The sequence below is a fragment of the Hypanus sabinus genome, chromosome 2, assembly GCF_030144855.1.
Source record: "Hypanus sabinus isolate sHypSab1 chromosome 2, sHypSab1.hap1, whole genome shotgun sequence".
NCBI classification, from domain to species: Eukaryota; Metazoa; Chordata; class Chondrichthyes; order Myliobatiformes; family Dasyatidae; genus Hypanus; species Hypanus sabinus.
Genome location: NC_082707.1, coordinates 57,278,412 through 57,305,810, shown reverse-complemented (window position 1 = coordinate 57,305,810; position 27,399 = coordinate 57,278,412). Strand labels below are relative to the sequence as shown.

General features: G+C 40.5%; 1 protein-coding gene across 1 annotated transcript in view; it reads left to right on the top strand.

Annotated features, from left to right (window-relative positions):
- The window catches only part of LOC132379106 (general transcription factor II-I repeat domain-containing protein 2A-like), a 33,825-nt gene extending 31,308 nt beyond the window's left edge, over positions 1–2,517 (top strand). Inside the window, exon 2 of the mRNA XM_059946685.1 lies at positions 2,500–2,517. The gene's annotated coding sequence lies outside the window, so the exon portion shown is untranslated. The remainder of the gene's footprint in view (positions 1–2,499) is intronic.
- Positions 2,518–27,399: the final 24,882 nt, after the last annotated feature.

Genomic DNA, 27,399 nt, shown 5'->3' with positions numbered 1-27,399 from the left:
TAGGGCCCACATGGATACCCATGGCTACCCCTTGAATGTGGAGAAAGTGAGAGGAGCTGAAGGAGAATTGTTGAGGGCAAGGACCAGTTCTGCCAGACGGAGGAGGATGGTGGCTTTCTGTTATTGAGCAAGAAGTAGAGAGCTTTAAGACCTTGATGGGGGGGGGTGGATGTGTATATGGTCTGGACATCCATGGGGAAAAATAGGGCAGTCAGGGTTAGGAAACTGAAAGTTACTGAGGAGATGGAGAGCATGAGAAGTGTCCTGGATATAGATGGGAAAGGACTGAACCAAGGGGAATAGAATGGAATTAAGGTAGGAGGACTCAAGTTCAGTGGGGTAGGAGCAGGCAGAGACAATAGACCTAACCGAGCAGTCAGATTTGTGGATCATGGGTGGGAAGTAGAAGCTTGCAAGGTAAGAGAACTAAGTTTGGTGGAGTGGATGGGCGTTCTACGGAGCTGAGGTCAGTGATGATGTCGGAGACAGTTTTCCAATGGTCCAGAGTGGGGTCCTGTGCAAGAAGAAGGTAAGAGGAGGTGTCTGAGAGTTGCCTCTTGGCCTCAGCAAGGTAGATTCAGTCTCATCAGGAATTAGAGATGAGATGTCCTGTCGGAAATTAGAGACAGAATAGTCGGGAGCTGAAAAATAAAAGCAGAACTATTATGCTTATTATGTTACTTGCAAATTTAATCAACTTGCTGCTATTTTGTGACTTTAATGAATGCTATATTTGGAACGGAGTACTGATAATGATAGACTTCAACCAACAGCATTTTAATCGGAGCAATGATAAAAAGAAACTTCTAAAATGGTTCCCCTCCATTGAGGAAAATTGTGGTGGACCAACCCAGGGAACATATTGGGTCAAATGAAGAAATACATCATTGTTGTCATGCATCTTGGCAACCTATCTACAGCATCACAAGATTTATTACTAGGACATGGGTTACAGGTAACAATAAGAAGAAATACAGATGCCGCTAAGTTTGGATGCAGAGCAAACAGTGAAGGAAATGGAAAAAGGCTTCAAAAAGACTGACAGAATTTTGGACTAGGAAAACACATGGTATGTAAAACTCAACAGATAAGTATGATACAGGTGCATTTTGATGGGAAGCATAAGAAGAGAGGGGAAAAAAACAAAAATGTAATTTTACAAGGATCGTTGTCGTGGCTATCCCTCGAGGTCGAGGATGATGGTCTTCGTTTCATTGATTTATTTATGGACTCTCAAATGACTTATGAGTCCAATCTTGGCTTTGAAAATTCTTCTGCTTTCAGGACAGGTAGTTCCAGATGGCAGATCAGGCTTTGGTTGTTTCTTTCCATTTCCATTTTCTTCTCTTTTCTTCTAATTCTGCACATCAGTTGGCTTCGAAAGTTGCTGTTCCTTCTCGGATAATGGTTTGCCAGAGTTTCCCGTCCTTGGCATTGGTTTCCCAATTGTTGATGTTGATGTTACATTTCTTCATTTTGGCTTTTAAGACGTCTTTGAATCTCTTCTGTTGTCCGCCTCTTTTACGTTTGCCCTCTTTAAGCTGGGGGTAGAAGATTTGTTTCGGCAAACTTCCGTCTTTCATCCAAACAACATGACCACTCCATCTTAGTTGGTTCTTGATGACATAGGCTTCAATGCTCATTGTTTTTGCTTCATTTAGCACGCTGACATTGGTTCTTCTATCTTCCCAGCTGATATTTAAGATGTTTTGAAGACAGCGTTGATGGAACTTTTCAAGTGCCTTCAGGTGTCGTCGGTATGTTGGCCAGGTTTCTGATGCATACAGGAGCGTTGGGATCACCACTGCTTTGTACACTAGCATTTTGGTGTGTGTTTGGATGTCATGATCACGAAAGACTTGTTCGGAGAGGTCCAAAAGCTGTTCCAGCGCATTTAAGACGATGTTGGATCTCGTCATTAAGGTCGATATTGGAGGAGAGGTGACTTCCAAGATACGGAAAGCAGTCCACGTTTTCCAGGGTGGTTTCGCCAAGTTGAATTAATGGTTCAATCTGATTTGTCTCAGTTGCTGATAGTTGGTAGATGATCTGAGTCGTCTTGGAATTGATGGCAAGTCCAAGTTTTGTGTATGCATGGTTGAAGGCAGTCAGAATCTGTTGTAGGTGGTTTTCTGAGAGAGCTGCAACACAGTTGTCAGACAAGTGAAGTGAGTAATGAAAAAGTATTCTGCAGATGCTGGTGTTGCTTGGATTTCCAGCATCTGCAGATTTTCTTGTGTCTAGAAACCTTGAAGTCTTGTTGCTCTGTTGAAGAGACCTGGGAGGACTTGGGAACAAATTGTTAAAGTGATACGACATTTTAAGAAACCAGTTTATTAAATGGCATTTCACACTTCATTCACAAAGTCATAGATTACTTGCGCTAAACTTCATTAAGCAATACAGTTTTACTGATTTTTCTCAGTCAAGTATATTCCAAATTGACCCTAATGAGAATATAATAATTAATATAACTACCTCTTAAATGTTTCATTACAGAAAAGAATACAAAGAAAATCCACTAAAAGTACTCCAAAATCACCAATTAACCAAGCCAGATGATGGAAGGTGTATTTTTTGGCAGATGCTTTGAATTCAGGCTCATGGCATAGCCCAACATTACTAGAAAAGCAATGGACATACTTTGGAGCTACAACAATCAAATCATGTATGCTGATTTTTCTTAATGCAACAGGCTATTTGTCTAGCCATTTGCAAGCAATTATGGACTGTTATATTCAATTTTTTTTTTAAAGATCATGTTAATTACCCAAAATTGCAAGAATACAAAGTTACATATACATGGTGAGTAATGTAATTGAACTGCAACAAAGAAACAAATTGGCAGAGGAGTCAGGGAGCATCTGTGGAGCCAAAGGTATGGTTAAGACTCTGCATTGAAACACTAAAAATAGATTCAAACTTTCATCTGATGAGAGGAACACTAGTTTCAATGCACTGTCTATAAATGAAAACACGTTTAAACTACATGGAGTCCATATATTCTACTGTCAAAATGAATCCAAACTCAGGTTGGAGGAACAACACCTTATATACCGGCTGGGTAGCCTCCAACCTGATGGCATGAACATTGACTTCTCTAACTTCCGTTAATGCCCCTCCTCCCCTTCCTACCCCATCCCTGACATATTTAGTTGTTTGCCTGTTCTCCATCTCCCTCTGGTGCTTCCCTCCTCCTCCCTCCCCTTCTCCCGAGGCCTCTCGTCCCATGATCCTTTCCCTTCTCCAGCTCTGTATCACTTTCACCAATCACCTTTCCAGCCCTTAGCTTCATCCCACCCTCTCCGGTCTTCTCCTATCAATTTGTATTTCCCCCTCCCCCCACTACTTTCAAATCTCTTACTATCTTTCCTTTCAGTTTGTCCTGACGAAGGGTCTCGGCCCGAAACGTCGACAGTGCTTCTCCTTATAGATGCTGCCTGGCCTGCTGTGTTCCCCCAGCATTTTGTGTGTGTTGTTTGAATTTCCAGCATCTGCAGATTTCCTCGTGTTTGCTCCATATAGGTAATGTTTTTTTTTTGCATTGGGAAATTCTAACATACAAACTGAGTTCTTGTGCTTCTCATGACAAGCATGAGGTAAAATTACATGCATTGCATTCTCAAATGCTCAACCAACAGTACAAAGAAAGCATAAAATAAGAAAGGAGGTTGTATCTGGTGAAACCTTTATACTAGGCAGAGAACAATGTTTGCAAACCAGATAGTAATTACTTTTTTACACAGCTGAGGAAAGTGAAAGCCAAAATAAAATGTACAGTTCATTAGCCATATAAATATTCCATGAATTCAACATTGTCATAGGTACTTGAAACATAGCCAAACAAAATTTAGAAATTCTAGGATAAAGCAATACAAGTAAATGACAAAAAAGCATTTATAGTTTTTTAAATGTTCAGAAAATATAACAAAAGATTTCATCATGCTGAAAACTTTTCTCAAAGATCTTATAATTTAAGGTAAACAATTTATGCCACAAGCATATTCAAATATGACAGTTAAAGCAAAACAAAATTATCACAAGCCATTTGTTTCGAGGACTCGCACTGTGGTGATGTTCTGTAGATAAAAATAATCCAGCCATTGTTGTTGCACACATTATAACTCAGGTAATACATAGCCACATCAAGAGTAAATTTACTGAAAAGCAAAATAATAACGAGGTTTACTCAAGTTAAAAATAAAAATCTCCATTGTCTATATGACATAGGAGCAAATTAGGCCATTCGGCCCGTTGAGTCTTCTCCACCATTCCAATTCTCCTGCATCCTCCCTGTAACTTTTGACACCCTAACTAATCAAAAACCTATCAACCGCCACTTTAAATATACCCAATAAACTGGCCTTCACAGCAGACTGTGGCAAAGAATTCCACAGATTCACTACTCTCTAGCTAAGGAAACTCCATTCAACAAATTAAGACAGCAGATTTTAATAAACATCCATAGGGAAAATAGTAATATCGATCTTATTTTGTTAGATACCGTTCAGTTATTGCCGCTGTCTGTAAGGAGTTTGTACATTCACCCCATGACCATGTGGGTTTCATCTGGGAGTTCCAGTCAGAAGATGTACTGGTTTGTCGTTGTAAATTGTCCTGTGATTTGGCTCGGGTTGAATTGGGGGGTGCTGGCAGCATGGCTTGAAGGGCCCAAAGGACCCATTCTCTGCTGTATCTCAATAAATGGATAAATAAAACTGATTTTCAGCTTAATCCTGCCTGATTGGTTTATGTTTCTATTTCTGGTGTCACCTTTACAAATATTTTCTAACCTTACAGCTCAAATTCCTTGTTCGAGCTACGTGGGTATTAAGCAGAGCATTCTACGTCAGCCTATTATTACTTTGCTTTTGTGTTGGAAGATAAGAAGCTTATAAATCTACCAGAGAAAGCAGTAAGCCCAAAGACTGGTGTTTTAGAATTCAGTAATGCATGACAAAGGGAATATTGATGAGTGGAGGCAGGAGAGCTGCTGCCTCTTGATGCACCTGTGCCAGGCTCATTCCGGATCTCCAGTGCTTTCCGTGGGGAGTTTGCACACTCTTCCTGTGACTCTACAGTTTTCTAGTTTCCTCCCTAATCACATCTTCCTGGGATCAGTGGCTTTTACTGGTTGCAGAAAGAGCCCAAAAATAAGATTTGTGCCATTACTATGAATGGATGCATGGGGATTGACGTAGCTTCAGTCAGACTCTAACAAGATCTACAATGTAGATTTATGAAAGCAAAAAGGTTATTCAAATTTGATTTTAGAGATCTTTGAAACTATATCTCTTAGGATAGAAAAGGGGGAAACCATGATTTTCTAAAGATTTCAAAAGATGCCTACAACATGGTAAACAAGGTTAAAGCATGTTCGGGTTAAGTTACTGGTATAGAATTTGTTGAAAGATTGAAAAAAGAGTAGGAATAATAAATAGCTCTTTCTCACTATGATGAGGGCATCAGTGCTTGATGACCCAAATCATCCAGAATCTGTATTGTCTCTGTCAAGAATGATCAAATTCATCCCAGTACCCCACTGCACTGAAAATATTTCCGTTCAACTTGAAGGTCACTATTGAATCTGCTCAAACAACCTTCCTGCAATCCAGATTAGAACTACTCAGTTTTAGTATAAAAACCTATTATACTCGGGTAGATATGATTCATTGAGATCACTAACTCATTTGTAATGCTGTATAAAAATCTACTGGTCAATGATTTCTACAGATTTGTCTATCTAAATTGGATAAAGACATCTGAGAATACAGATACACAATCCATCAAAAGTAGCAACACAATTTGATTAAATTATGGACAGCATCTATAAATTTGGCATTTATAAGGACACAAAAAATAGGAGCAGAAATGGGTCATTTGGCCTCCAAGAATACTCAGCCATTCAATATGGCTGATTTTCTGTCTCAATTTTGGACTAAAAGGCATTAAATATCAGTTTCATAATCAGCAAACTTGCAAATAAATGGGGGATGTAGTGACAGTGTTGCAGAGAGGTGTCACAAGGATATACACAATCAAAATGTCTTGGCAAAAACTGTACTAACTCTTGAAGTACAGTTTGGAAAATAGAAACACAGAAAACCTGCAGCACAATACAGGCCCTTCGGCCCACAAAACTGTGCAGAACATGTCCTTACCTTGGGAATTACCAAGGGTTGCACATAACCCTCAATTTTTCTAAGCACCATGTACCTATCCAGCAGTTTCTTGAAAGATCCTATTGTATCTGCCTCCACCACTGTCACTGGCAGCCCAATACACCTCTATCAGGTCACCTCTCATCAAAGGCTGAGTTCACTCAACCTATTCTCATAAGGCATGCTCCCCAATACAGGCAGCATTCTTGTAGATCTCTTCTGCACCCTTTTGATAGTTTCCACATCCTTCCTGTAGTGAGGTGACCAGAACTGAGCACAGTACTCCAAGGTCCTATCTAGCTGCAACATTACCTCTCAGCTTCTAAACTCAATCCCACGATTGATGAAGGCCAATGCACCGTATGCCTTCTTAACCACAGAGTCAACCTGCGCAGCAGCTTTGAGTGTCCTATGGACTTGGAGCCCAAGATCCTTCTGATCCTCTACGCTACCAAGAGTCTTGCCATTAATACTATATTCTGCCATCATATTTGACCTACCAAAATGAACCACCTCACACCTATCTGGGTTGAACTCCATCTGCCACTTCTCAGCCCAGTTTTGCATCCTACCAATGTCCAGTTGTAACCTCTGACAACCCTCTACACTACCCACAACACCTCCATCCCTCCACTTCCTTATCCAGGTCATTTATAAAAATAATGAAGAGTAAGGGTCCCAGAATAGATCCCTGAGGCACACCACTGGTTGCTGACCTCCATGCAGAATATGACCTGTATACAACCACTCTTTGCCTTCTCTGGGTAAGCCAGTTTTGGAACCACAAAGCAATGTGCCCTTGGATCCCATGCCTCCTTACTTTTTCAATAATCCTTGCATGGGGTACCTTATCGAATGCCTTGCTGAAATCCATATACACTACATCTACTGCTCTTCCTTCATCAAAGTGTTTAGTCACATCCTCAAAAAATTCGATCATTGCTTAATTTTTTGAACCTTTCATAAGCCCTTCTTTTCTTGACTAGATTTACAACAACCTTTGTACACCATGGTTCCTGTAGCCTACCATCTTTCCCTGTCTCATTGGAACGTAGCTATGAAGAATGCCACACAAATATCCCCTGACATTTGCCGCATTTCTTCCATATGTTTCCCTGAGAACATCTGTTTCTAATTTATGCTTCCAAGTTCCTGCCTGATAGCCTCATATTTCCCCTTACTCCAATTAAATGCTTTACTAACTTGAATGTTCTCATCCCTCTACAAAGCTATGGTAAAGGAGATAGAATTGTGATCACAACCTCTAAAATGCTCTCCCACTGAGAGATCTGTCACTTGACCAGGTTTGTTTCCCAATACCAGATCAAGTACAGCTTCTCCTCTTGTATGCTTATCTACAGATTGTGCCAAGAAACCTTCCTGAACACACCTAACAAACTCCACCCCATCTAAACCCCTCACTCTAGGGAGGTGCCAATCAATATTTGGGAAATTAAAATCTCCCACCACAACAACCCTGTTACTATTACACCTTTCCAGAATCTGTCTCTCTATCTGCTCCTGGATGTCCCTGTTACTATTGGGTAGTCTATATAAAAAAAACACCCAGTAGAATTGTTGACCCCTTCCTGTTCCTATCTTCCACCCACAGAGACTCCATAGACAATTCCTCCATGGCTTCCTCCTTTTCTGCAGCCTATACACTATCTCTGATCAACAGTGCCACGCCCCCACCTCTTTTGCCTCCCTCCCTATCCTTTCTGAAACATCTAAAGCCTGGCACTCAAAGTAACAATTCCTGCCCCTGAGTCATCCAAGTCTCTGTAATGGCCCCAACATCATAGATCCAAGTGCTGATCCATGCTCTTGGTTCATCCACTTTGTTCATAATTCTTCTTGCATTAAAATAGACACATCTCAAAGCATCACTGTGAGCATGTCCCTTCTCTATCACCTGCCTATCCTCCCTCTTGCACTGTCTCCCAGCTTTCTCTATTTGTGAGTCATCTGCCTCTTTCTCCATCTCTTCCGTTTGGTTCCCATCCACCAGCAATTCCAGTTTAAACTCTCCCCAATAGTCTTAGCAAATCTCCCTGTCAGGATATTGGTCCCCCTGGGATTCAAGTGCAACCCGTCCTTTTTGTACAGGTCACACCTGCCCCAAACGAGGTCCCAATGATCCAGAAATCTGAATCCTTGCTCCCTGCTCCAATCCCTCAGCTACGCATTTATCCTTCACCTCACTCTATTTCAATACTCACTGTCGCGTGGCACAGGCAGTAATCCTGAGATTATTACTTTTGTGGTCCTGTTTCTCAACTTCCTTCCTAACTCCCTGTAGTCTGTTTTCAGATCATCCTTCCTTTTCCTACGTATGTCATTGGTACCAGTATGTACCAAGACCTCTGGCTGATCTCCTTTCCACTTCAGAATATCGTGGACGTGATCAGAAAAGTTGAGGATCCTGGCACCTGGGAGGCAAACTACCATCCGCGTTTCTTTCTTGCATCCACAGAATCGCCTGTCTGATCCCCTAACTATAGAGTCCCCTATCACTACTGCCTTCCTCTTCCTTTCCCTAGCCTTCTGAGCCACAGGGCCAGACTTTGTGCCAGAGGCACAGCCACCGTTGCTTCCCCCAGGTAGGTCATCCTCCTAACAGTACTCAAACAATAGACAGTAGGTGCAGGAGTAGGCCATTCAGCCCTTCTAGCCAGCACCGCCATTCACTGTGATCACGGCTGATCATACACAATCAGTACTCTGTTCCTGCCCTCTCCCCATATGCCTTGACCCCGCTATCTATAAGAGCTCTATCTAACTCTCTCTTGAATGCATCCAGGGACTTGGCCTCCACTGCCTTCTGGGGCAGAGCAATCCACATATGCACCACTCTCTGGGTGAAAAAGTTTTTCTGCATCTCTGTTCTAAATGGCCTACCCTTTATTCTTAAACTGTGGCCTCTAGTTCTGGACTCACTCATCAGCGGGAACATACTTCCTGCCTCCAGTGTGTCCAATCCCTTAATAATCTTATATGTTTCAATCAGATCCCCTCTCATCCTTCTAAATTCCAGTGTATACAAGCCCAGTCGCTCCAATCTTTCAACATATGACAGTCCCGCCATTCAGGGAATTAACCTTGTGAACCTACGCTACACTCCCTCAATAGCAAGAATGTCCTTCCTCAAATTTGGAGACCAAAACTGCACACAATTCTCCAGGTGGGGTCTCACCAGGGCCCTGTACAGCTGCAGAAGGACTTTACTCTTATACTCAATTCCTCTTGTTATAAAAGCCAGCATGCCATTAGCTTTCTTCACTGCCTGTTGTACCTGCATGCTTGCTTTCATTGACTGATGTACAAGAACACCTAGATCTCGTTGTACTTCCCCTTTTCCTAACTTGACTCCATTTCGATAGTAATCTGCCTTCCTGTTCTTGCCACCAAAGTGGATAACCTCACATTTATCCACATTAAACTGCGTCTGCCATACATTTGCCCACTCACCCACCCTGTCCAAGTCACACTGCATTCTCACAACATCCTCCTGACATTTCACACTGCCACCCAGCTTTGTGTCATCAGCAAATTTGCTAATGTTACTTTTAATCCCTTCATCTAAATCATTAATGTATATTGTAAACAGCTGCGGTCCCAGCACCGAACTTTGAGGTACCCCACTGGTCACAGCCTGCCATTCCGAAAGGGACCCGTTAATCACTACTTTTTGTTTCCTGTCAGCCAGCCAATTTTCAATCCATGTCAATACTCTGCCCCCAATACCATGTGCCCTAATTTTGCCCACTAATCTCCTATGTGGAACTTAATCAAAAGCTTTCTGGAAGTCCAGGTACACTACATCTACTGGCTCTCCCTTGCCAATTTTGATAGTTACATCCTCAAAAAACTCCAGAAGATTAGTCATGCATGATTTTCCCTTCATAAATCCATGCTGACTCAGACTGATCCTTCTACTGCTATCCAAATGTGTCGTAATTTCCTCTTTTATAATTGACTCCAGCATCTTTCCCACCACTGATGTCAGGCTAACTGGTCTATAATTCCCTGTTTTCTCTCTCCCTCCTTTCTTGAAACAGGAGTACTTATTGTTAAGGGGACAGCCACAGTAGTACTCTCTAGCATCTGACTCCTGCCCTTCCTGACTGTTACCCACAACTGTCTCCCGAGGCGGTGTGACTACTTGCCTATAGCTCCTCTCTATCACCCCCTCATTTTCCCTAACCATACGAAGGTCATCGAGCTGCATCTTCAGTTCCTAATGCAGTCCCTAAGGTGCTCTAGCTCAACGCACCTAGTGCAGATGTGGCCGTCTGGGAGGCTGGGAGTCGCCAGGACTTCCCACATCTGACACTGAGCACAGAACACCGGCCTCACACACGTTTCCTGTCTGTATTCTACACAGGCAACCTACCTTTTATCGCTGAAGCTCCATTGAGCCAAAGCCTCCCTACTCTGTTGCCCGCTCTGTAAAGCTGTCTCCTTTTAAACTCTTTTCACTCTTCTACCTGGCTGACATCCATGCGCTTGCGCAGTTGTGCCCCAATCAAACAGCTGAAGAAATAACCATGTTAGACTATCCACATTGATTAAAAAAAGCTGAGCATGTTTTAAATGTGGAGATATTGAGAAATGTTGATCTTCATATACAAGTCACTAAAAGCTAACATGAAGTAATGTGATAATCTCACAATCAGCTTTGCACTCATTTTATTTTATATTAAGATAACCTAATAAAATATAATTGTTTAAATACAATTAACACCTATGTGAAGTTTACAAGCAAACAAAAAGTTGTCCTGCTGTAACAACAGCAACATAACTATATATGCTTCAAACTCTCATGCTTCAAAAGGATGGGATGGTAGTGTAGTAGTTACAACAGCTTTAGTACCAAGGACCTGAGTTCAATTCCCACTGCTGTCTGTAAGGAGTTTGTGTGTTCTCCCCTGACTCTGTGGGTTTCCTCCACGTGCTCCTGTAGCTTTACACAGATAAAATTAAGTAAGGCGGTTTATTTTTAACAAAACATGTAACACATTCCATTGAACTCCAAAACCGACACAACCAAAGCTCGCTAAAAATGCTTGCATAGCAACAATATCATCATGTCCTACCAGCCTCTTGAAGTGAAACCCCAACTCAATGTCAGTGGTTGTGAATTATGTACATTTCCACCTATTACGGTACCCTACACAAGCCCCTCCAGAATTCATTAAAACGGGCATCGTGAGCCTGCCCAGAGCTCGGACAAGTCACCCTGTCCTGTGTTCTGTGGGTGGAGGAACAGCAGGTGCCTCGGGCTTGTCCAGAGGTGTTTTGACATGCTCATTCATGTTCACATTGTGATGCCAGGGCCATGACAGCAGAATACTCCAAATCTTGGAGGGGCGGATAAGGACGACCTATTGAAATGCGTTCAGGTTTAACCCTCTTTATCTTTTCTCCGCATTCCAGAATGCAGAACAGTCCATTGTAAGGGGGCCTAAGGGGTTCTTGGTGTGCGTCACACTGAACGAAAACAAGCAAAGTGAAATGTAGGTCAACAGGAACCAACAGCTGTACACCATGACAGGAAGTAGGAATATGAGAAACAAAATGGAATTTACTGAGGAGAGTGGAACACTGCTGAGAGGCTGACCAGGCATTTGCGGAGTCAGGAATGAAAGTCATTATGACTGTCTGTACGTCAAATCGGCCACAGATGACTACAGGTCCTCTTTTTGGAGCTGTTCTGAGTCCCAGCAGGACCTATGAGAGCTGATCATGCCAACACTCATCAGTCAGGGCAGTCCTGAGAGCAGCCTCTAAGGAGCAGTGAAACTGCTCAAATAGACATTGGACTGCAAGTGATCCTCCATGGTGTCATGTAGCCTAATGCCAGGGTTCTGGGCCATCACAGCCCAGAGGTCTGGAATGAATTAGGAACTGCAGTCAGAGCAGATATCTGAGCAACACAGCTGCTGATGAAAGTCCAAGCCACATCTGCAGCCATCGTCGATGCTAGAGGGACGACCTCTGGCACCTGGTTTTACGGTCCACTATGGCCAGAAGGTGCGTGAAATTGTGAGAGCAGGGAAGAATACCAACAAGGTCCACATTGATGGACAGACCTTTGCTCAAGGACCTTAGAAGGTGCCAAAGGTTCCTGAACATGATGGCTAATTTTTGCCCGCTGGCACTCCACACAGGTTGCAAACCAATCACGCACGTCCTTTCTGAGGTGTTGCCAAGCAAACTTTAGTGCAACCAGTTTCCGTGAGGCCTTCCGGCCCAGATGCGAGAGGCCATGTATGGAATTGAAAACAGGCTGTCTCCAGTTTGCAGGCATGTTGGGGCAAGGGCGACTGGTTGAAACACCGCACAGGAGAGAAATCCCAGCTTCCACAAACTTAATGTCAGCCAACTGTTGTTTTGTAAGCCTGGACTTCCGGGTCAGTAAGTTGGTTAGCTGCCATGCTGGCATAATCAGTTTCTGTGTGTTTGGCCTTGGTGGCTGGCTGTGAGAGACAATTGGCCACAGAATCATTTTCCCCCTTTAATATGTTGTATATCAGTTGTGAATTTGGATACATAGGCCAGGCAATGTTGCTGCCGTGCAGACCAAGGAACTGATATTTTGGCTATCATGTAACGAGGGGTTTGTGGTCAACGAATGCTGTAAAACTGCAACCCTCTAGAAAAATGAAAATGGCGGTCAGCCTGATTGAGACCGAGAGGCTCACGGTCAAACGTGTTGTATTTCCTTTCGGGGGGATGGGGCTGCCACACGCCTCTGTCCAGCTGTTCGTGCACAGCACCCACGGCATAGTCTGAGACTTCAGTCATAATGGCTATGGGTATGCCAGTAGGGTGACATTAGAAAGAGCTCGTTTGGTATCATCAAATGCCCTGACACACATCCGCTGACCAGTCAAGCATGTGATTGGGGTATTGCCATTAAGCACTATACCGGGGGAGGGGGGGGGGATGAGTTCAGCAGCTTCCAGAATGATGCAATGATAGAAATTCACCATGGCTAAACACTCCTGTATGTTTTGTAGTGCAGAGCAGTGGGAACTCCATAACCGCAGCTACCTTAGACGGTTTTCACACCTTCTGCGGAGATGTGATGGCTGAGAAAAATCAATGACTGACAACCCAAACTGGCATTTGTCAGGGTTAATAATCAACACATCTTGGCTTAAGTGCTCAAAAGATGTGCGGAGGTGAGATACGTGTTTAGATATAGACGCACTGGCGATATGTATGTCATCCAGGTAAGCTAAAAGAACATCTAAGCCTTTTAATGCAGAGTCCATCGGATGTTGGAAAGCCTGTGCTGCATTTTTCAGCCCAATCAGCATGGGCAGAAACTCAAAAAAGTCAAACGGGGTTATCGCGGCTGCTCTGGGAATGCTCTCTGAGCACACAGGCACCGGATGGTAGCCTCAAACTAGATCGACTTTGGAAAAAAATCAACTTTCTGGCTAAACGTGCTAAAACGTCTTGAGTGTGTGGGACCGGGTAACAATCGGCAGTGGTGGCCTTGTTTTTTTTTGAAAACTTTTTTTATTGCATTTTTAAATAGTTACAAAGTAAAGTATGAAAAAAAATGTATATAACCCTTACCCCCTCCCCTTAACCCCTCCCCCCTAACTGCCCTATAGAAAAAAAAGAGAAAGAAAGAAAAAAAAAGAAAGAAAGAAAGAATGCCTGGTTGTTGGAAGATCTCCACATGCTCCATGGAATTCGTAATAACTTTAATATGTATATTTATTTCTTTTCCCTAATAACCAATTGTTTCATCTTCAGAGCATCTATATATTTAATGCTGTCTTTTGTAAATAAGGGCTCCAAATTTTCAGAAATTTTTCATATTTATCTCTTAAATTATAAGTAATTTTTTCTAATGGAATACAGCCATAGATTTCTTTCTTCCAAGAGTCTATACTTAAATATGTATCCGATTTCCAAGTAACTGCAATAGCTTTTTTGGCTACTGCCAGTGCAATTTTTATAAATTCTTTCTGATATTTATTTAGTTTGAGTTTCGGTTTTATCCCTTCAATATCACCTAGTAAAAGTAATATTGGATTATGAGGAAATTGTGTTCCTGTAATTTGTTCCAGTAAAAGTCTTAAATTTGTCCAAAAAGGTTGAATTTTAGAGCAAGACCATGTAGAATGTAAAAAAGTACCAGTTTCCTGGTTACATCGGAAACACTGATCCGATAATTTTGGATTTAATTTTTTTATTTTTTGTGGTGTAATATATAATTGATGTAGAAAATTATACTGCACTAATCTTAACCGAACATTTATTGTATTTGTCATACTATCAAGACATAGTCTTGACCAATTTGTTTCTTCAATTTTAATATTCAAATCACTTTCCCATTTTTGTCTTGACTTATGGACTCCTTGTTTAATTGCCTGTCTTTGAATCAAATTATACATACAAGATATAATTTTTTTAATATTTCCTTTTTGAATTAAAATTTCTATTTCATTAGATTTCGGCAATAACATTGTTTGACCTAATTTTTCTCTTAAATAAGCCCTTAATTGAAAGTAACAAAATAAAGTGTTATTTGATATTTTATATTTATTCTTTAATTGATCAAATGACATTAATATACCTCCTTCAAAACAATTCCCTATATATCTAATCCCTTTTTGAATCCAATTATATAAAAGTTGATTGTCCATTGTGAAAGGAATAAGTCTATTTTGAATTAAAGATCTCTTTGCTAATAAAGATTTTTTTGTCTCATCATCAACATTTATCTTATTCCATAAGTCAATCAAATGTTTTAATATAGGAGATTCTTTCTTTTCCCGTATCCATTTAGATTCCCATTTGTATATAAAATCTTCTGGTACGTTTTCTCCTATTTTATCTAATTCTATTCTAATCCATGCCGGTTTATCTTTCTCGAAAAAAGATGCAATAAATCTAAGTTGATTTGCTTTATAATAATTCTTAAAATTTGGAAGTTGTAATCCTCCTAGATCAAATTTCCAAGTCAATTTTTCCAACGATATTCTTGACATCTTACCTTTCCAGAGGAATTTCCTCACATATTTGTTTAACTCTTGAAAAAACTTCTGGGGTAATTGTATTGGTAATGATTGAAATAAATATTGTAGTCTAGGGAATATATTCATTTTTATAGTATTTACTCTACCTACTAAAGTTATTGGTAATGCCATCCATTTTTCAAGATCTTCCTGAATTTTTTTCAAAAGTGGTAAATAATTTAATTTATATAAGTTTTTTATATCATTATCAACTCTTATACCTAAATATTTTAAACCATTTGCTGGCCATCTAAATTGAGTTATTAATCGACATTGATTATAATCTCCTTTAGTAAGAGGTAAAATTTCACTTTTATCCCAATTTATTTTATAACCCGATATTTTCCCATATTCTTCTAATCTATAAGATAATTTGCGTAGTGAATGTAATGGATCTGTTAAATAAAGTAGAACATCATCAGCAAATAAGTTAATCTTGTATTCTTCCTGATTAACTCTGAAACCCTTAATACCTGGGTCCATTCTAATTAATTCAGCTAGTGGTTCTATTGCCAACACAAATAAAGCAGGTGATAATGGGCAACCTTGCCTAGTTGATCTTTTTAACTGAAATGATGTTGAAATTTGACCATTTGTCACTACTTTAGCTTTGGGATTAGTATTTAAGGTTTTAATCCATTTTATAAATGATGTTCCTAATCCATATTTTCCCAGTACCTTAAATAAAAAATCCCATTCCAATCTATCAAATGCTTTTTCTGCATCTAAAGCAACTGCCACACTCATTTCCTCCCTCTTTAGTGCTAAATGGATTGTACTAAATAACCAAGTTACATTATCTGCCGATTGTCTATTTTTGATAAATCCTGTTTGATCCATATGCACTAATTTTGGTAAGCATTTAGATAATCTATTAGATAAGATTTTTGCTATTATTTTATAATCGGTGTTTAATAAAGAAATAGGTCTATATGATGTTGGTTTTAAAAGGTCTCTTATCTTTTTTTTGGCAATACTATTAAAATAGCTGTTGAAAAAGATTCTGGAAGTTTATGCGTTCTTTCCGCTTGATATATTAACTCCATAAAAGGAGGAATTAATAAATCTTTAAACTTTTTATAAAATTCAGGTGGAAAACCATCTTCTCCTGGAGATTTATTACTTTGAAGTGATCCCAAAGCTTCCTTCAATGTAAAAGGCATACCTAATCCCTTCTGTTCTTCTGTATTTAATTTTGGAAGAGTTATTTGTGATAAAAATTCTTCTATCTTAACGTCATCATTCTTTGATTCTGATTTATACAACTCAGAATAAAAATTCTTAAAAGCCTCATTAATTTCTAGAGGCTTATAAGTAATTTCATTCACTTTTGTTCGAATTGCATTTATTGTTTTAGAAATCTGATCTGTTTTTAACTGCCATGCAAGAACTTTATGTGATCTTTCACCTAGTTCATAATATCTCTGTTTAGTTCTCATAATTGCTTTTTCTGTTCGATATGTCTGGAGTGTATTATATTTTAACTTCTTATTAACAAGTTGTCTTCGTTTTTCTTCTTTCATATTTCTTTGAGATTCTTTTTCTAATTTTATAATCTCTTTTTCCAATTGATCTATTTCTATCATATATTCCTTCTTAATTTTAGAAGTATAACTTATTATCTGGCCTCTCAAATATGCTTTCATTGCTTCCCACAATATAAATTTATCATCAACTGAATGTAAATTTGTATCTAAAAAGAACTGAATCTGCTTTTTCATAAAATCACAAAAATCTTGACGTTTTAGTAGAATTGAATTAAATCTCCATCTATAAATTGATTCCTCTTTATCTATCATTATCATTGTCATTATTAAAGGAGAGTGATCAGACAATATTCTTGCTTTATATTCCACATTTTTCTATCTTGAGTATTTGTTGATAATAGGAAAAAATCTTTCCTTGAGTATGTTTTATGTCTATTTGAATAAAATGAATAATCCCTTTCTTTTGGATTAATTCTTCTCCATATATCAATCAAATTTAAATCTTTCATCAATGATAGAGTTAATTTTGCTACTTTTGATTTTGTAATAGCCTTTGTTGATCTATCTAAAACTGGATCTAAACAAAAATTAAAATTTCCACCTATTAATATTTTATCATGTGCATTAGCCAAATTCAAAAAGACCTCCTGTATAAATTTTACATCATTTTCATTTGGTGCATAAATATTCATAAGAGTCCATAGTTCTGAAAAAATTTGACAATGTATAATTAAATACCTTCCTGCCGAATCAATTAATACATTTTGTATTTTAATTGGTAAATTTTTATTAACCAAATTTGCAACTCCTCTTGCCTTTGAGTTAAACGAAGCTGCAATAACATTTCCAACCCAGTCTCTTTTTAATTTCTGATGTTCTATATCCGTTAAATGAGTTTCTTGTAAGAAGCTATATCTATTTTCATTTTTTTAATATATGTTAAAATTCTTTTTCTTTTTATTGGTCCATTAAGCCCATTAACATTAAAACTTAAAAAATTCAATAAATTAGTCATTATTTTTATTTATGTTACTCCAATCTATAATAATACCTAATCTTTCAACTTTCATTGTATCCTGGGAAATCTTTTTAGAAGTCTCTGTGTTGCTATGTGTGTCCCCACCAATCATCCAGGCAAAAGAATAGAAGAAAAATAGAAAATAAAGAAAAAAACAAAATACCCCCCTACTAATGTTGTGAAAGAAAAAAAACACAACATTACCCCCCTCTGTTGTACGGGTCATGGCAATCGCCATGATTACACACGTGAATCCCGCAGTAACCGATTCAAAGCTCCCCAGCCTCCCCGCAACTTAAAAGGTATATATATATATATATATAAAACATACTATTCTCAATTAATATTTCTAAAATTTTACTTTTCTCCCTTATATCATCCTTAAATGTCCATCAGTTCCATTTGCTTTCTCTGTCTTCGTCTTTAACCATTACTTTTAGAAATCTCTATGTTTAATTAGCGAAGAGATGGAAGTTTTTGTGCGAACACCTCCGCATCTTGATAATCAGAAAAAAATCTTTTTCCCTCCTCCAAAAAAATTAGCATTGTTGCTGGGTGACGCATTAAAAACTTATAACCTTTTTCCCATAAAACATTTTTAGCTGGATTAAATTCTTTCTTTCTCTTCAAAAGGTTATAACGTCTATCAGGATAAAAAAGAACTGGTTTCTCTGCTATCATCAATGGACCTTTTCTTCTTTTAGCACCTTGGGCAGCCGCCCTCAAAATCTTTTCTTTATCCTGGTATCTTAAACATCTTATCAAAATTGATCGCGGATTTTGATCATCTTGAGATCTTGGTCTTAAGGCTCTGTGCACCCTTTCAATCTCAATTAAAGTTTCTTCTCCCATTTCCAATTTTTCAGGAATCCATTTTTGAAAAAAATTTATTGGGTCTTCTCCTTCGGTACCTTCTTTAAGTCCAACAATTTTAATATTGTTGAGTCTACTAAAAGTTTCAAGCTTATCAATTTTTCCCACGAGTTGTTTTCTTTCTGATGTCCAGGCATCATTATCATCTTCCATCTTCTTCATTCTTCCATCCATTTCTTCATTCTTCCATCCATTTCTTCCATTTTGACGTTCAAATCTGTAATTTTCTTTTCCATTTTTTCCTGGTTCTTTGTCATTTTATCAAACATAGCCTCCATATTTGTTATTTTTTCTTTAATTACTTTTTGGTTACTTTTAATTACTTTTAATGCATTTAATTTTTATAATTTATGCATTATTTGCCTCAAAGTCTTTTTTGTATTTTCAGAGGAACTTTCATCTTCTTCTCCATCTTCGTCTGATTTTTCCAGAGAGTCCGGCTCTCTCTCAGACTCACTTTCACTGTCGGTCTCAGTCACTGCTGGGTTTTGTAGTTCTGGTTGCTCTCTTTTGCGCATGCTCGTTCCTTTACGCTTGCGCAGTTCTCGTTGATTTTTCCCTTTAGAAATGGCCGATGCTGCCGCGGTCTCCTTTTCTGTTTCACCGGTGGTGTGTTGTACCTGAGTCCGTGGTTCTTCAGTAGAAGTAGGCCTTGATTCTGTTCCAACTTGAGCTGTCTTCGTGGTAGTAATTTTCTTCGTCCTCTGTTTATGAGGCATAGCTTAAAACAATCCAGAGTAATTTATAAGTAACCTTAAAAAAGTATTAATTAACTTTTCTTCACTTAAACATTAATTTATTAACTTTTTTACGGGAGGGCTGGGTTCCAGCGTCTCGATCCTACGTCATCACGTGACGTCCCCCGGTGGCCTTGTTAAAACATTGGTAAACACCACATGGCAGGAACCACCATCGGACTTGAGGACCACATGGAGGGGTGCAGCCCAGGGGCTATTCGACTGGCGTACAATTCCAAGTCTTTCCATGTTGGCAAACTCAGCCCTCACGGCTGCCAGCTTTCCTAAGTCCATTCTATGCCTGCGGGCATAGACTGGTAGGCCAGTTATGGGAGTGTGGTGTTTGACCCCATGTCTTGCGATTATAGTGGAAAATGTGAGCTTGGTGAGGTCTGGGAATTCGCCTAGCAGTCGAGTAAACTCTCAAGGGGTGATTCATGCGTTTGAGAGAGTCGTTGTGTGGAACTTACTGGGGGAGCAAGGTAATGACCCAAAGTCCTTGACATCCACAAGATGGCAGTTCTTAAGATTGACCAACAGTCCTTGGGCACACAGGAAAACTGCACCAAGCAGAGGTCCAGCTACTTTAGCCAGGACAATGTCCCATGTGTAACGTCACCCACTGAAGCAAAGCATTACCCAGTATGTCCAGTAAGTCTGGATCTTGCTGCCTCATCGATAGGTGATGCTGGCAACACACTCACTTGAGCACCTGAGTCTTACAGGAAGCTTTGCTACAAAAGGGTGTCCATAATGGACAACAGATGACCCTGGCAGCTCGAATCCACCATGTTCACAGACCACTGATGTGCCGATACACTGGCACTGTCGAAGCTGCAAGGCAGTCAGAAATTCCTAGCATTTGTATCAAAGCAAGCATGGTAAAAGCACAGGCATGACGTTGTCCCTTTCTCAGCCGTGAACATCCTTATGTTGGGGGACTTTCTGACCAGGTTTATTGAGGTAGAGAAAGGGGAAGGAATGATGCAGTGTAGACTATCAGCTATTTTAGAAAGCTTCCTATAGTCCTTCACGGGTGCATTAGCGAGGGCTATGCGAACTTGATCAGGCATTCGCTGCACAAAGAGATCTTTAAAAATAAAACAAGGATGGCGATTCCCCAGGAGAGACAGCAATGTGGTCCATTAGCTCTGAAGGTCTGGCATTGCCAAGACTGGACAAGGAGAGCAACTGTTTGGCGTGCACAGACTCCGATAGCCCAAAAGTCTGTAAAAGGTGACTTTTCAGGCGGGTGAGTACTTATCACACTCAGGCTGGCGTTCAAGCAGACTCGTCACTCTTGCCACCATGGAATTGCTGAGCAACGCTACCACGTGGTAGAATTTGATATCTCGCAGAGCAAAGTGGGTCTCAGTTTGTACGAACCAAGAAATGGCATTTTGCTCCCAAATCTCTGGGAGTTTCAAAGCATCTGTGTTGGCCAAGATGTTCAATAACTCCGGAATCATCCCAGAGTACCAGGTCTCCAATGTACATTTATGAAAATAAAATAAAATGTTTCATGTTTAATGAAACCTGTAAAACTTTTTATTGAACTTCAAAACCTACACTAGCAAAATGCACTAAAAATCCTTGGGTAACAACGTAATCACATCAGACAAGCCTCTTAAAGTGAAACCCAAACTCAATGTCAGTTGTTATAATTTAGGTACATTTCTCCCAGTTATATTACCCTGCACCCCAGTTTCTTCCCACAGTCCAAAGATGGTTGGTAGGTTAATTGGTCATTGTAAGTAGTCCCATAATTAGGCTAGGGTTAAATTGGGGGTTGCTGGGTGGTGCAGATCAAAGGGCTGGAAGGGCCCACTCTGAGCTGTATCTCAATAAATAAGTAAAATTTAAAAATAAAGAAGATTTTTCAATAATGTCCATATTTATAGCAAAGTCAGTTTCAAACAGTTAAGTTCAAGATGATCGATTTCCACAGCTGCAATACAACCTCTCTGATGATCTCAAATTCATACAGCTTCAGCTCAATGGTCAAAAGATTTCTGCATTAAAGTGCAAAAGCATCCTTTATGCAATATCATCAGCCACCACAGTAACATGAAATATTAATTTATTTTAGCTACTTTTCTGGATCCTCAAGATTAAAATCTATGCTTAATATCAGCCTAATATTATAAACCCATCCATCAATGAAATGGAATTAGACTATGTAAATTGTTTTACTCGCATCATAATGTCTCAGCTAAATATAAACCAATGTACCAGTACCAAAAACGCCTCAGAGGGAGGGAGAATCTCAACAGAATTAGAGACTATATCTAATGCAGAAAAAATATCCAATATCTTCATCATTTTTACCAAGAATAGTTACCGTTACAATAAATAACAACAAATCAAACAACTCAAATCCAGTACTTGCACCAGATAAATCACTGTCTGCATCCTCCTTTCCAATTCTTCAGACTATAATAGATGAATTGCAAGGTCAGCATACCGTCAAGAGTTTATATTTAAAAAATAACCGCAGCAGTCAAGAAGAAAAAATAATATCCTAGATGTTTCTAATTGCAAACACAATGAGAAGACAGTACGTTTATGCTATATATAATTTCTCTCGTTACTGAGGTTGTATTATAGGTAACTACAAACATTTTTGGCTTAATTTTTAAATTTGTGAATGATATGTTGCATAATGAGAAAAACCAAGTTTAAGGAATTTTATAGTTTTGTTTATGCATTATCAATGGATATTGTATCTTTCAAAGGCAAATGAGCATGACTCTGGTTTGCTCACTTAGTAATATAATTGCAGGTGACACAAAGGTTGTTAGTGTGGATGGTTGTCATAGGTTACAACAGAATACTAACAGGATAGAGAACTGGGCTGAGAAGTGGCAGATGGAATTTAATCCAAAAAAGTGTGAAATGATTTGAAAACTCAAACTAGAAAGTAGAGTACAGGGTCAATGGCATGATTCTTGGCAGTGTTCAAGAACAGAGGGAGCTTGAGTCCAGCTCCATAGATCCCTCAGAGTTGCAGCACAAGCTGATAGGATGGTTAAGAAAACATATGGTGTTTTGGCATTCTTTAATCAGGGATTGAATTCAAGCATCGTGAGGTAATGTTGCAGCTCTATAAAATTCTGATTAGACCACACTTGGAGTGTAGTGTTCAGTTCTGGTTGCCTCGTTATAGGAAACACGTGGAAGCTTTAGCGGGTGCATTGGAAATTTACTAGGACGTTGCCTGGATTACAGAATAAATTGTATTATGAAAATAAGTTGAGTGAGCTAGGGATTATCTCTTTGGATCGAAGGAGTATGGGAGATGACTTGATAGATATACAGTATAAAGAGATATGAGGCATAGACAGAATGGATAGTCAGAGGCCTTTTCCAGAGTGGTAAAGGGACATAATTTTAGAGGAAAGTATAGTGGGTGATGTCAGAGGTAGATTTTTTTACATGGAGAGCAGTGGCTGCGTGGACTGCACAGCCAAGAGTGGTGGTAGTGGCAGATACATTAGAAACATGGAAGGAACTCTTCAGTCGGCACATGGATGGTAGAAAAATGGAAGACTATATATGAAGAAAGGGCTGGACTGATCTTGGAACAGATTAAAATGTCAGCACAACATCCTCAGCTGAAGGGCCTGTACGATGCTGTACTGTTCCATGTTCTGTATTCTCTGTTCTATAACAGTTGTGCACCATTCATCCATTACATTGAGCTGTTATGAAATAAAAAGCTGCTGAGAACATGTCTTACATCCTATTGCCAGAAAGGAATTTGATCAATTATTAAGTTTACTAAAAATCCAATCTGAACACTATTATAAAATAGTGACAGAAATTTGAACACATTGCAAATGACTTTAAAGGAAAGATGCTTGATCGTAAATTGTAAAAATAATGCCTTGCATTTGTATCTACACTTGGTTTATGTAAAGTTACATTCACTTGCTCAATAAGATTTTAAAAATGAACAAATGAGAATATTAAACTGTTTGGTATAGATTTAGTACAATAAATTGGGGAATAGGAAATGCATAACCTTCAATTTAATGGGATTGATTCCCCAAATTTTAATTGAATGTAACATTTGATATAATCTGGTTCTAGGGATCAAAATGAGCATCTTTCCAACACCATAATGAAGGAAATGATAATAGAAAGTGAAACACAAGAGATTGCAGTTGCTGGAATCAGAAGCAAGAAAATGAAATGTGGGGGAACTTGGCGAATGAAACAAAATCTGTGGAGACATAAGGTATTTGAAACACCTATTTTATCTAAAACTAGAATAAGCCTCTCACATATGCAGGTAGAGGGGATTTTGTGCAACATCGCCTAAATCTGTAATAGATATTGAGACTGTTTCAGGTTAATGTATAAAAGTCAAAGCTGTAATCTGCATATTCCTCTAGCGCTGCATTAATCAGAATCCAAATTCTAATAGAATGCTGCAGTTTGAGGAAAATGCCCTTTGTACTCTGGTCATTTAATAACTAAACTAAAGTTAGTTTTCCAAGAATAATGCAAAAAAAAAACCCACAGATACCGTAAATCAGAAAAGAACTTGGAAAACACTAGGACACTGTGCAGGTCAAGCATCATCTCAGGACCGAGAAATGATTTACATTTCAGACCCTGGATCCCTTGCTAGGTCCTCAAGACTGCTGAATATCTCCAGCACTTTGTTTTCATTGTATTTGTTTCCAGTATGGAGATTCAAGGTGAACCAAGCAATTTTAGCAACATTTGGAGGAGCAAATTTTAAAGCAGTCTAAGGTTATACCATTTATAGACATAAAGCCTGCCTGATATTCATAAAGATTCAAAGCACGTTTATTATCAAAGAAAGTATAAATTATACAACCTTGAAATTTGTCTACTTACAGATAGCCACAAAGCAAGAAACCCAAATAATCCAATTTTTAAAAAAGACCAAAAATCACTGCACAGAGAAAGTGGGGGGGGGGGGGGGGGATCAAAATACCTTGCAAACAATAGAAGGAAGCCAATAGCATCCCAAACCAACCAGAGTCCCTGATCCATCCCAGAGCAGCCGGAGTAGGCCCAAGCCTCAGTCCCGAGTTCATCACACCAGTGGGTCAGAAACACACAGCAGTTAGCGCTACGTAGAGAGGAATAAACATTTGCAGGAGATTGAGCAAAATCAGTCTGACCCTTGCCTCTGAGCTTTCAGCCTATCTGGGCTACCATTTAAATTGTCCAGGCACTGGGTAGTGCCACACTCTAGGGCCCAGATCCAGGTGCAGCAACACATGCAGGCCCCCCTCCACCCACCCAGCCTGACGCCGTTCTTGATCTCCTAAATCCATTCCGCACATGAAGCAATCCAACGTCACACCCGGATTAGGTGAATGGATGTTTAAACTCTTCCCATCGACTCCTCTCCAAATCGCTCACTCCATCTCCAACAGTGAAACAAAACCCATCTGTGACCGCGGCATAACGCAGTGCTCCAGCATGGTTCATACCCCAAGCCAACCTCACCTCCACCTACCTCCTCACTCTCTGCAGCAATAGTTCACCACAATTTGCTTCAGAAAGGATGCTATAAGTAATGTTTTAATTGAATCTCTTGCCTTATCTTCTACCAGTAGGCTTTCACACATCTTCAGTAGTGCTGCCTTAAAAAATGACAAGTCAGTAGGGCCAGCAGTAATATTCTCAGTTTTCTCTACATGATTTGCTCTTCTCCATCTACAAGTTTGTTTAAACTCCAATAAAGTGTTTGCAGATGATGCCACAGTAATGAGTTGTATCCCAAATAATGACGAGTCAGAGGCCAGGAAGGAGATACAGATGGTGCTATTTCAATAGCCTTTCCTCCAATGTCACTAAAACAAGAGCTGATCGTTAACTTCCAGCAGAGGAGTGATGTACATGCTCCTGTCTATAGCAACAGTGTTGAGGTCCAGAGGGTTGAAAGCTTCAAGTTCCTTGGAGAAGACATCACCCCAAATAGCCTGTACTGGTCTTACCACTTAGACACCGTGGTCAAGACAGCTCACAAATACTTGTACTTCTTCAGAAGGCTATAGGACCTTGGCATGTCCTTATCGACTCTTACTAACTTTTATTGATGCATCACAAAAAGCATCCTGTCTGGATGCATGATACCTTGAATAAAGTGTAACAGATAGAGAGAAAATGCAGAGCCTTGTTGTTTATATCTGTGTTTCTTGTATTTGTGATTTTAGCTACCTGTTACGGTTTGTGCAGCACTTTGGTCAACATGGGTTGTTTTTAAATGTGCTTTATAAATAAATTTGACTTGACTTGGACTCAGTAAAGCAGCCAGCATAATCAAAGTTCTCACCCACCCCAAGCATTTTCTCTTCTCCCCTCTTCCATCAGGTAGAATATATCAAAGCTGGAAGCACATGCCACCAGGCTTAAGGGCAGGTTCTACAACACCATCTTAAATGTCTTCTTAGTACAATCAGATGGACTCTTGACCTCACATTCTACCTCGTTATGATGTTCCAATTTATTGTTTACCTGCACTGTATTTTCTCCATCTGTTACACTTTATTCAGCATTATTGTTTCACCTTGTACTACCTCAATGCTCTGTGTAATAATTTGATCTGTATGAACAGTTTGCAGGTTTTTCACTGTATTGTAGCAATGAGCTACACAGAGCGCTGAAATAACTACACGCAGTCGGTAAGTCGTTTGGAGACTAGTTTATTCAAACTTCGCGGCGCTGGCATTTAATCCCGAGCGCCCACCCTCTCCAGGCGGAAATGACATCAGAAGTTCATTACCAAAGTCTCCCCCCGCGCACTGGCTATTTGTGAGCCGGTTCACCTGTGCAGAAAGTAGGTCGCCACATAACTGCCCCCCCCCCCCAGAACCGGCGATACACCCCCCCAATGTCCACAGTCTTGATCAGCCTCTGTTTGGGAGGTCTGCCTCTGCACCACGGTGCCTGAACCTCGACCGGCTGCGCCGTCCACATGGGCTGGTTTGAGTCGGTCCACTGTGAAAACCTCCTCTCTCCCCCCAATGTCCAGAATGTACATGGACCTGTTGTTGATCACCTTGAACGGCCCCTCGTACGACTGCTGTAGCGGTGCCCGGTGTCCGCCCCTTCGTACAAACACAAACTTACAGTTCTGCAGGTCTTTGGGTACATGGGTCAGGGTCCATCTGTGCTGTGAAGTTGGTACGGGGGCCAGGTTGCCGAGCCTTTCACATAGCCTGTCCAGGACTGTTGCGGGTTCTTCCTCTTGCCCCCTTGGGGCTGGTACGAACTCTCCCGGGACGGCCAGGGGCACGCCCTACACCAACTTGGCCGACGAGGCATGCAGATCCTCTTTGGGTGCTGTACGAATTCCAAGCAGGACCCAGGGAAGCTCGTCCACCCAGTTAGGTCCTCTCAGGCAGGCCATGAGAGACGACTTCAAGTGACGGTGGAAGCATTCCACTAGTCCGTTCAACTGTGGGTGGTAGGCAGTTGTGTGGTGGAGCTGCGTTTCCAACAGGCTGGCCACAGCCGACTACAGGCTGGAGGTGCACTGGGCGCCTCTGACGGAGGTAATGTGGGCCGGTACCCTGAAGCGTGCTACCCAGGTGCAATCAGTGCTCGGGCGCAGGAATCGGCAGATGTGTCGGTGAGCGGGACCGCCTCTGGCCACCTCATGAACTGGTCTACCATAGTTAGGAGGTACCGCGCTCCTCGGGACACTGGTAGGGGGCCACGATATCCACATGAATGTGGTCGAACCTCCGGTGGGTGGGTTCGAACTGCTGCAGTGGGGCTTTAGCGTGCCACTGCACCTTGGCTGTTTGGCACTGTGCGCACGTTCTGGCCCATTCACTGACCTGCTTGTGAAGTCTGTGCCACGTGAACTTGCTGGAGACCAGCCGGACAGTTGTCCTGATAGATGGGTGCGCCAAACCGTGTATGGAGTCGAAAACTCGCTGCCTCCAGGCTGCCGGGACGATGGGGCGAGGTTGGCCAGTAGCCACGTCGCACAGGAGGGTCCTCTCACCTGGGCCTACGAGAAAGTCTTGCAGCTACAAACCCGAGACTGCGGTCCTGTAGCTGGGCATCTCATTGTCTGCCTGCTGC